Source organism: Falco biarmicus, chromosome 15 (assembly GCF_023638135.1).
Source record: "Falco biarmicus isolate bFalBia1 chromosome 15, bFalBia1.pri, whole genome shotgun sequence".
NCBI lineage: Eukaryota > Metazoa > Chordata > Aves > Falconiformes > Falconidae > Falco > Falco biarmicus.
The window spans coordinates 959914-971718 of NC_079302.1; the positions used below are offsets into that span (position 1 = coordinate 959914).

Consider the following 11805-nt stretch of genomic DNA (forward strand, 5'->3'; position numbering starts at 1 on the left):
AGGCAGATCAGAAATGGCCATACCACATCTGATCAAAGCTCCAGCCTGTTCAGTACTCTCTGACAAGGGCAAGTGCCTAGGGAAGAGTGTACCAACAGGGCAAGCATGTAGCAGCAATACCTCTTCAGAATGCAATCTTCAACAATTGGTAGCCCACGAACTTCCAGAGACAGAAAAAAAAAACCCCACTCTGATTTTATCTGGAACCAAAGTAAACTTCTCGAATCAACAGCACTCTGCAGGACACAACTTGAGTTCCACAGCTTCACTGCATGCCATATGGAGACCTTGCTGCTACTTCTGTTCTGCATTTCCAACTGCTTGTTTCCACCGATGCTCCCAAACATTCTACACACTTTCACCGTTATCCCTCCCTCATCCTCCCCAGTCCAAAAAAATGCAGCCTCACGTTCAAGCCCTTCAATGACCGTTACCTTTGTTGCCTTGCATGCACATTCTACAATTCTGTGTCCTTTCTGAAGGGGGAGAGAAGCAAAATGCTACACACAGCATTTAAAGAGGTAGATGTGCCATTGATTTATTTGTTTAAAATGCCTTCTATTTTGCTCCCTATTATTTCCCCAATAATTGGTAACACTCATTTTGGGGTTCTGATTGCTACAAAGTGCTCAGCTTGTGCTTTTCACATAACAGTATCATAAACCCAAAAATCTTTCCTGGGTGGCAACAGTCTGCTTGAGGTTCCTAATTTTTAAGCCTGGACTCACCTACTACACGCATACACATATATATCACTTGGTTCTAAACTAATGTTGATAAGCCACACTCCTGCTGGAAAACTGGGAAGTTAAAAAAATAAAAGCACACTACTGCACGAATATTCCTCTGCAGTCTATAGGCAGTAAGTTCACAATCACTAAGATCACCCATGTGCAGGCTCATGCTGAAACAAGTGGTTCTTGTCCTTCCATTGTGCTGACATTGGCATTCCTGGAAAAATGCACCACGAGGCAACCTGTAGATCTGAAAACCAGCTTGCTGCTTTTCCTCCGATGAGCAGTCTTCAGACACATCAGTTTGGCTTGTGCAGACACAAAAGCAACAGCAAGAACATACAGCTTTGGGAGACCCGAGAGAGTGGGAAAGAGGCAAAGCATTCCCTCCAGCAGTAAACCACACTTAGGCTATGGTTCTGCACCCTAGTTAAGTTGATCTAAAACCCTACTGGTTCCTGAGAAGATAGGCAGTGGCTATCAAAGTTACAAGTCAAAACCATGACTGACACTTTTTATTTTAAAGAAAGAATTCTTTGGAAACTTTCTGAAACACCAATACATAGTCTGCAAACAAACTGAAGTTTGGCAGCAACTTGATTTGGTATCACAGGTTCTTTTGCTCCTACTCTATATTTGAAGGGTTTACAAACGACTGAAAGACTGATAACTTCAGCTTGTGACTTGTATGATCACACTGCTTTCCTTGCCATGGGACCAAATCATTCTGTAGGTATGCCCATAGAAGACTTCAGCATGTTAAGTTTGACCCTGGACAACAGAAAGTAAAAGGACAGACCACCTAAATTGTTTTAGTCAATGGGAAAACAGCACTGAACAAAGTTACCGTATGTTCTAAGTGCAGCTTTTTGTTAACATTTATTTTGCAACCTTCTCTAGTGTTTAGGTAGGACTTCCTACTTCACTGAGAAGGCAAGTAAAATGAAAACAACAAGATCTAATATGATTTCACCCAAACATCACTCAGCCACTGAACAAAACTAACAGTCTGTATTCACAAATGTCACTGCATAAATAATCAGCAAGTCACACTGTAAAGATTATTTTTCCTCCTCACATGACAACCACAGGAAAGCAAGCAGAAAGCAGCATTTCACAAAGCAAAGAACTGAAGAACAAGACTCATAATCAGATGATAGCCAAATTATGAGGCTACCTCCTCTTTTCATCTGTGTAACACACTAATGCGCAGTTACTACAGACACAGTCCAACCTGAACTACTTCCTAAGAGCAACTGTGTATGACACAGGCTTCCTGCCTGATAAGGGTAGAACAATTCAGAATTGCTCTGATGGGCAAAAGACAAAGCTATGATTTACTTTCCAACATTCAGAACTTCCATCCTTGTGGTGCAACTCCATACTCAGTCTTCTTTTATTTTTTTAAGTCAATATTAAATCATTCTGCTTTTTTAAAAATACACCTTTGCTTTCAATTCTTCCCTAAAAAAAAAAAACTTTCACACTCATTTATATAAAATAATGTCTCCCCCTCACACCCTCACAAATCACTTCACATGCTTATTCCTGGGGCTTGAGCTTCTTTCTTGTACACACTACCAGCATTTCAGTGCTATAGTAATTCTCATGCAATGCATCAGGGTGGCTTTTCTTCCCCCCCTTCCACAAGAAAGCGTTCTCTTACGACCAAGCAATTCTTATACCAGGTACCTGATTTCTTCCTTCAGCAACTTTACGATTCTTCTGCACACTAACACACTGGAAATCTCATCTTGTTTTTAATCTTCCAACATTTCAAGTAAATTTAAGTTTGCAGGTGTGAAGAAACTTGCGACATGAGAACACTCAAATTCAGAAACATTCCAGAACAGATTAACATGAACTTACTACCAAGTATTCCAGTGTCTACTGTATCCCATTAATGGTCTGCTGGCATATTCTGCATAATTCCTCCTGATTTTCTGTCAAGTATCACTATTCACACCACAAAATACACATATACCCAAACAGTTTCAGCAATGTGGTGAGCGTTTTCCCACTAACAGATGGCATGATGAGCTATCTGTTGCCCTGTACTGATGCGGTGCAGGGCATAAATGGGAAACTGCAGAGAACATGCAGCCGCCATGCCCAGTAAGGCACAAACCTGATCTAACGCAGTATCCAGTCTCAGGATGGGAAGCAGCGGGTATATAGGGGAATTAACAGAGAAAATACATCTCCGTGATACCTTCCCTGCTTCCAAGGTTTGCTGCAACTTAAGGGACTTCCTGAACTACAGACAGTACCTTTCCACATAGCACCTCTCTACAGACCTATGGAATTACCTAATCAATTTTTGAAAGCATCCAATGTTTATCCCATTCATACCCATGGTGATAATTAACTAAAAATTCTATTTAAAAATTCCTTTTGCTTTAAACCTGCTGTCTGACCAAGTAATGGATACTAAACAAAGTTCTTACACCATGAGAAAGGAAGTACTAATCACCTATTAACTAATTTTATGCCATCTATAATTTTACAGCCTTTAATTGTATCTACCATTCAGCCACCTCCCTTTCCAGGCAGCAGAGTCCTACTCCAATCTCTTCCTGTATGGAGCCATTGCACAACATTGTGCAATTCCTTCATATGACTCTGCACCTCTCAGAATTTTTTTTTCTTTCTTCAAAAACAAAGAGTAGACCTATAAAAAGTACTCAAGCAGCAGATGCACAAGTCCACATAAAAGAGAATTTTTTTCTTTGCTCTTAGAATGTTAAAAATGTTTGAAGTTGCTTCACCTGTTTGGCTACTGTTAAGTTGGCATTTTGTATAAAGATCCTACAGAGAGCTCTAAGGCCTCTGACTTGGGTGACAACTTATTTAGAGCCTTTCACTATGCATGTACCTTCGCAGTAATTTCCTTCCAGCATAGGCACTGCTTTGCATTTATTGACAATGAATTTGTTTTACATTCTTAATGCATTCTTCCTTAGTATCACAATATCCTTTCACAGCTTTAGGATGAAACAGTCACCTCACTATTCCCTCTTCTCCAGATCACTTTATGAACACGCCTAACGGCACAGTTTCACAGAGTGCCTCTCAATAACCACTTCCTATTACAAAACCAGACAGATTTTCTATCATTGTCTGGTCACTTTTGTTTCCTCCTTAGCTAGCTATTAATTCACAGTAAGACCTCCCTTGAAAAACTGTGCTACAACACAACAAAAGCTTTTGGTTAAAGGCTCTGTCAAGATTTCTGAAAAATCCAACAGTTCTATAATGCAGACAACCTTTATACATTTACTGAGAACTTGTCAAGAACCACACAGTTCCCAGGTCCTTGGCATCACTCAAACCATCACCTATACTCTTGTTGTAAATCTGGTATGTCACTCTTAATCAATACTTTATTTACAAGTTGAACAATGTTGTGTTCCTTCAGAGATACTGGTAAATTTCCCTTTCTATTGGCAATTTATTACTAATTTTACCTATCTGTTCCAAGAGTTCTTGTGATATTTCAATTTGGGAGTATTTCTCACAGATTTCAACATGAGAATCTCAGTTTTTCCACATGCACATATCCACAAGCACTGATGTAAGCAACAATAATTTTTCTTTTTTTCCCCCCCTATTAATCTGTTGGGTTTTTTTTTGGTTTTGGGGTTTTTTTGTTGTTGTTTTGTTTTTGTTTTTTTTTTTTACACATTTGGTTATCTGTCAGACTTCTAGCATATCTCTCTGCCATGTATCACATATACCAACAAAACAGAGTTCTATCCCAGGCACGTGGTCTTTAGGTGTCACCAGAGTATTTAGTAAGAAAAAAATTAATGCATCCCATCCATGCTGAGGTACTGAGAAAAGAATTATGAACATCAATTGAGAAGAATAAAGACAGGAAGAAAGATCAAGAAGTTTAGGAACATAAAAAAACCCTTCAAAAAATATTAAGCAGTTCTTCCTTTTTCAGTCGATCTCTCAGAAACTGTGGCACATCTGAAAGACAGTCAGACATACCTTCCACATAACCACCAGCAAATCAGTTCTCCTAGACCAGCTTGTTGTCTCAGTTCCCACCTATACGTCACAGATAATACAGGCTGCCCTGGGACTCTGCAGGCACAATAGTTTAAATGCCTCTGTTGCTGCAGCATTATCACAAGCAGCAGCAAGGTGAAACAAACATGGCCAGTTTCACTACAATGCATAGAATGGCTTCCTACTACTCCTACTAGAGGCACATGCAGAACACATACAACTGAAGAGCCATGTGTTGCCTACAAAAACTTTAATTGCAGCTCTTAGATCACTGACTACATCAGGTGACAAGCATTAAGATGGTATTGACAGACAGAAGTTTACTGACTAAATAACTACAAAACTGGGAGAAGCCAAGCCAGCAGGGACTGCCGGCGTAGATTATTACCACTTAATTGAAAAAACACAGCTGCATGTGCAGCTCAAACATCTAAATGAAGGAGCTGGGGATGTCTGAGCACTTGTGTTTCACATCCTGCCTGTTAGTCTCTCCCAGAGCTCTAAGATTAGCATCATGTGTTCCTTGGTCATCAGGCAAAGATCCATAGCTTGTATGGGTCAGGAAAGCTAATAAACCTACATCCAAGCCATCCAAGCTAACAAACCAGGTTTTGTGCACCTATCACAACGTTGTTATCAAGTCACTCAGAACCTCAGTCTCACTCTCACCCCCCGAGGTCCACATATTTTCATACTCAGGAAGGCATTCACACCACTTCCTGGATGACCCCATGTTCCTCGGGATGACTCCTCTCCACAGGCATGCCGTAACTTAACCAGTAAGCTCACAATGCCATGACTAGAAGTGGCACGATGGCGGACCAGAAGCATGCATTTTGCAGACTTGGTGAAAAAACAGGCAAAAGAGGTGATGGAAAATATTAATTCACACAAGACAGCAACCACTTCATATGATGTAGTTCAAACCAGTATGTGCTTGCAGATGTACAGACGAAGAAAAAAAACCAACACACTGCTAACTGAAAGAAGACAGCAACAACTCCACTCTTCTTGTTCCTTTCTAGTGGTTATACACACATAAGAAGTGCCCTGCCCCCCCCCTTAGTTAATTAAATCAGCTCTCAGCCATACTTATGTATTAATTTTCTAGGATTCTGACAGATTGCAGAACATCATGAAACAAACATTTTTCCACACACGTGCTGCCAAGCAATCCATGAGTGGAGACTAGACTCATTGAGCACAACGACAAGCTGTAATTGCAAGACGGGCACAAGGGCTCATGTCCTCCATGGATACAGAGCTGTCACTCTAGGAAGCCACAGCACAATAAAAGACACAAAGAATGGAAAGGGCTCCAGCAAGCCCTAGAAGATGATTTATTGGCAAGTATTTATGATTTTCCTGATCGTATAAACAGAGTATGGACAATATGCAGAGTAACCATAGCATGGCTCTGCCAAAGCAGTCAAAACAGTTATGGTATCAAAATCTTACTGGGACTTGATACACAACCACACACACTTCACTAAAGAAGATAACTAACAGAGAGGGAACCACCATATCATCTAGTAATAACAGACCTGAAGTTTAAATTTCACTGTCTAAACGCTGCTTATAACTTCCTTCAAAGTAGCAAGTCTTGTTCTTCAGAACCAGTTAGCATTTTTCACCAGTACAGGCATATGTTTTTATTCTTTGCACATTAACATAAATGACAAGGCAATTTTCAAAAGTAGTTACCTCTTTCCTCATTTTGTTTACAGCAGCAGTTTCTCTATGCCATTTCTTCGCAAACTACAAGCTCTAGAAATCAGGAGTGATCCTCTACTACCTGGAAAGAGCCTACCCGCTAATATTTACTGGTAGGAGTAAACGCAGAATTCTTCTACTTCATCAAGTCTGCTTCCCCTTCTCATTTTGAAGGCCTTGCTTGTTAGAGTAGCCTACTATCAAGATCAAAGCTTCAGAAAGAATTAGATACCTCAGATTAGTTCCAGTGGTATCGGTGGCTGCTGTCTAAATTCCTTTTAAAAAAATAAAGAATTCCACCTTTTTTCCTAGTCTCTGGATTGCACGAAAGGTGTTAGCTCAATAATTCTCCTACCTCTGCTATTCATTAATTCTTCCCTTGGACCAACAGGAAAAGGTATTCTTTCTTTATGCAACTCACTCCTGGTAAACTACCCATAAGTGAAAAAAAAACTATGAAGAAAACAAAAATTGTGCTATATTAAAACATTCTGTTTTCATCTAAGTTATGCTTCTAAATAACTTTCTCACCTTTTACAGTCTTTTACTAGTTAAGCTTCTCATATTTCAAACTTACAGATTTCATTCAATACACTCTTATGCCCAAAATATTTAAGTATAGAACCTTACTAGAAGTCTCTCTTAGAATACAAATACGATTGTTCACCAAATAACTTTTTGTATTTACAAGAAGCAACTAATATTGCCAAAACCCACACGTAAAATGCTTAAGTTTTACTTCAGCGGAGCTATATTTCTCTCTCAGGAATTGCAGCGTAAAGACTAAAGAACTTACTAGCCTTAAACGTGCAATTGATTTGAAATCCTTCCCTTTGGAAACTATTTAGAAATGTTAGCTTATGTCAAAAAAACCCATCAACACCCACCTCACACCACTTTTTCAATATATTAATGAAGTAACTTAAAAAAAAAGTTGAACAACTTGTTTAGGACAAATTACTATGTGATTGGACAAGTTTTAAAATTCCATTATTATTTAGCCTTAAATTCTGTAAACATTAAGACATAAAAACCCAGCAAAGCTCATGGAATTTTTCACAGAAGGGCTTCACTGTTTGGGAAAATTGTCTGAATTTTCAATTCAAGATACACACCCAGTTATAGCTCTTCCTGTAAATAGTATTTCTGAACTTTGTTCATCTTAGACAGCAACCCAAGACTAAAGAAGCTTACGTTTTCAAACTTCTAAAATACACAACTTAAGTTGCTCCACCCCAATACACACATAAGTAACCACATTCCTCAAGCAAAAACAGCTTTTAGGAAGTTACATAATTAAAGCCTGACCCAACTCCCAACTGAAAGCAGTAGCAGAACTCCCCTGCTTGCTTCAATGTCACTGATTCGAGCCTCCTGCGCACAAAAGCAGAAGACACATCTGGAATACACAGAAGGAGTAACTGCCATGGTTAACTACAAGGTATCGATAGCCTCAACTCCATACTACTATTAGTGGGCCTCCCCACTTCTGTCAGATACTTGGGGGAAAAGACAGACATATTTGCAGTAAAGGAAGAAATACACACTGCAAAAAGAAATGAAGCTGTAAACAAAAAGGCAGAGACATTGGTACATAGCTTAGCACTATCAATATTTATACAGAAAACAGTAAACACCTAAGCAAGGAGCACCATCATCACCAACAAGGGCAAAGAAGGGCAAAGGCCAACACAAAAGAGTTGAGTGAAAAAGCAACCACCCATACACCATTCCAAGTGGAGAAAAAAATCTCTCCTGAGAAAAAGCTATTTAACACAACAGAGAACTAGGAAGTAGAAAGTAACATCAGAAAACAAAAAAAAGTTAAGGCAGCAGGGGGCTTCAAAATACAGGGTGATAATAAATGGCATCAATGTTACATTCTGCATTATACAAAGGCACTATGAGGGGGGAAGAGGTTAAGTAAAGGAAAAAAATGCCCCAAACCAAGAGCTAAAAAAAAAAAGTCTCAGAAGCAGCAATGATCCCATTTCCAGTTACATTCATTAAATTAGAAATGTAGCACAAGACTATTCAAGATGCACGCCACCAGGCTGCTCAAGCTGAGAGGACAAGAGAGGAGACAGGATAGTGACCAGGGATGTTACACTGTTCTTGAAGACTTTCAGTCTGAACAGATCCCACAAGCCTGTGGAACTGAATGCACCCCTACCTCTCTTTTCTTTACTTCCTATGGTTACAGCCCAACAACAGAAGTCAGTGAGACCAGGTAAGTGCTTTTGATGAGGTTCCCATTGCTGCATAACAACACATACACCAAAGCAAACAACTCCTGAACTGGCTTCAACAGCCATTACAAATATTAACCTCAACACTTGTCAAAGAAAACAAATATTTCTCTTTTTTTTTAGAAGTTAACAAATGAATCATTGGAAGAGCAAGCACACCTACATAGCAGATCAGTATAACAAATGAGATCAGAATGCCACATTTGCTGGCTTCTGGTTCTATACTTCAATCACTACTAACCTACATTACCTTTGTATTTCTCACCTGCTTCTAGTTTTCTAACTATTTTGATCTGTAAGGTCATCTCGTTATTTTACTTCCCGTTCACTTGCCTGCAGAGTTAATAAAAAAAAATATAATTAGCTACTGCTTTGTGACAAAAACCTCTGCACCTTTCTTTACCTTGGTTAATGCCAGATGAAAGACAAGACAACACATTTTTACATTCATTAATATAAACTTTACAATATACCAAGTAACTTCAGCTCTGCCCTAGGAAGTTCTAATGTTAGATTTTACCTACAGCATCTCTGTCGAACAGCAGATAAAGGCTAATACTACTACTTATGCTATTAGCAGATTCACTTGTACTCACATTACCCTAACTCTGTTTTTCAAGTTAGAGCCTCATCATATACTCACTTATTAATGCCAAAACCCTCATCCAATGAAGAAATACTGCTACCAAGGCAGCCCAGATCCTTTTTCACAGATAATAGCTAAGTATCATCTAGAATAAATTAACATCACTTTCCATCAGAAGAGGTTGCCGTTATTGAAAAATACAAAGAAATTAAACAGCCCATCTCCTGAAGTTATATACATTGCCAACTCAAAAATAAAAACAAATATACATACTAAAGAGGCACAAGAAGCTTTACTGAATAAGTGCCATCAACTTTAGAAGCAGTTAAGATTTTTATGAGCTCTTATACTTTAAAAGGTGACTTTCCAAATCTGAACTGCAATAACCAGTGCACTCTACCTGCGTGCCTAAGAACAGGCAACTTCAGTTCCTTTGCCGCTGTTCACAACCTTTTTACACAATCGCCTGACAAACTTACTGACCTCATTTTAGTTTACAATTATGCCATTGCAAAACTCTGCATACAAACGAGCTATCAAGAATCAGAACATTTTGGTATCCCTTATTCTCTCACTGGGACACTGCAACAAAAGTACTGCACGAACCCTTCATTCCTATCATACCACCTTCAGGGGGAAAAAAAATTAAATGCTTTTTTATCAAAGAAGGAGGAAATCTGAAAGTTATCTTACATACTAGAGACAGAATAGCAAGATCCCTTCACAAAACAATTACCCCAGACTTGCTTTTCCCTTCTCAGCTCACAGGAATTTAAATACCTTCCCCTCTTTTTCCCACCATGGAAGAAATGAGGGATTCACACTGAACCCCTCAGAAAAAAAACCAAAAAATATTCTCACCTTCACTGTGTTCTCAGGTACCCAATAAAGTTTTCAAATCCTGTGCCAAATACCAGCATGCACATAAGTAGGCAAAAGAAAGGATATGGCAATAGAACAGGACATGCAAATAAACAAAGGAAAAAATAACAAGTATAGTGTAGAAAAGGGGTGGAGAAAACTGGCACAGAAATACCAGCCATGCACTATCACACAGAAGCAGAACGGGAAAAAGTAAAAGAAAAGTTAACAACACAAAAATCTCTGCCATTTTAAAGGTAAGATGCTAGCGGCACTATGCAGGGGAAAATACACAGATATATTACTTTAAGCAAGTATAAGTCAAACACACCTTCTGGTCACGCACGTGAAGTGTCACCCTTCCAAAGGCGTTCCACTGGAATTCCATACTGTTCCATTAACATATCAAGCATCAGAAACTATAATACTCTACTAAACATTTGTAAGCATCATTTACAATGTAGTAAACCACACAACTGTTCCAGCTTCCAACTTTACAAACAATGCTTACTATAAAAAAAACTTATGATTTGTCTTATAGCTTGTGAGAAGGAAAAAAAAAGAGAGAACTCGACCAATCCCGAAGAAGGGACTTGAAACTGTCCTCACAGACCGATTCTCACAGCGTCTACGGCTAACACAAACCCTGCAAATGCCTTTGCCCAGAGATCAGTTTGCGCTTCCACCGAAAGCCGTGGAACGGCGGAACAACACGCAAACGCGGCAAGTACGAGAGATGCCAGCCAAGGCCCGGAGCAGCTGCGCGGCGCAAGCAGGGAGAGAGCACGGAGGGCTGGGCTCCCAAGGCGCCGAGGACCTCCGGCACGGCCCAGGTCCCTCTGCTCCACGCTGACAGAACTCCCGCAGGCCCACGCTCTCCCGCCGGGAGGCGGCACCACCCGGGGCCCGGTGGCGGCGGGGCCCTGCCAGCAGCTCCTGCCCAGCGGGTAGAAGCCGGAGCCCCTCCGGGGCGCTCCGCTGCGCCGCTGGAGACGGGAGCCGGCCCGAGAGCGCAGAGCAGAGTCTGAGCCAGGCCCGGCGGAGGCGGGGGGCACGGGCCGCGGTGGCTGGGCCGCGGGTGGGCACCGGGCGGCTGCCGCCGGCACTAGTGCCCCTGGCGCTGTGGCGGCCCGGCCGCGGGGCTCGATGGCGGGCAGGAGCGCCAGCACGGGCATGCGGGGGCCCCGGGCGGCCGGGAACTCACGGGCCGCGGCAGCGCACGTCCAGCCCGGCCAGCGGCGCGGTGAGGGGAGCAGGCGAGCGGCGAACACCGGCGCGGGGGCAGACGGGGGCGGAGGGCGCCACAGACGCACTCACCGGGCCGGTCCCTGGAGCAGAGGAAGCAGCAGCGGCAGGAGCCAGGCATTCAAAATGGCGACAGCGCGGCCGCAGCACCGATACCGCAGGCGGAGGGATCCGCACGCTGGCGCTCTCCTCTAGGCCTGCCGTTCACTACCAGCCGCGGGGAGGCGGAGGGGGGGGCGCAGAGCGGAGCGTCAGCCTCAGAAGGGGCAGCGGGGGAACGGTGCGGCATCGGCGGCGGCGAGGCGGAAAAGACAGCTCGCACTATTTTTCATGGCGGAAGCATCCGCGAGGTCGGCCTTGCGAGAAGCCGACCGTCACTACCGTGGCAGTCAGTGATGAC

At 41.9% G+C, this 11805-nt stretch overlaps 1 protein-coding gene across 2 annotated transcripts in view; it reads right to left on the minus strand.

The window, feature by feature from the left end:
- The window catches only part of AP1G1 (adaptor related protein complex 1 subunit gamma 1), a 51709-nt gene extending 40088 nt beyond the window's left edge, over positions 1–11621 (minus strand). The window contains exon 1 of one of the 2 annotated variants that reach the window (XM_056360590.1): positions 11478–11621. The gene's annotated coding sequence lies outside the window, so the exon portion shown is untranslated. Of the gene's footprint in view, positions 1–8978; positions 9020–11477 lie in introns of those variants that run through there. The other variant, XM_056360592.1, reaches the window with a different exon arrangement.
- Between the last annotated feature and the right edge of the window lie 184 nt (positions 11622–11805).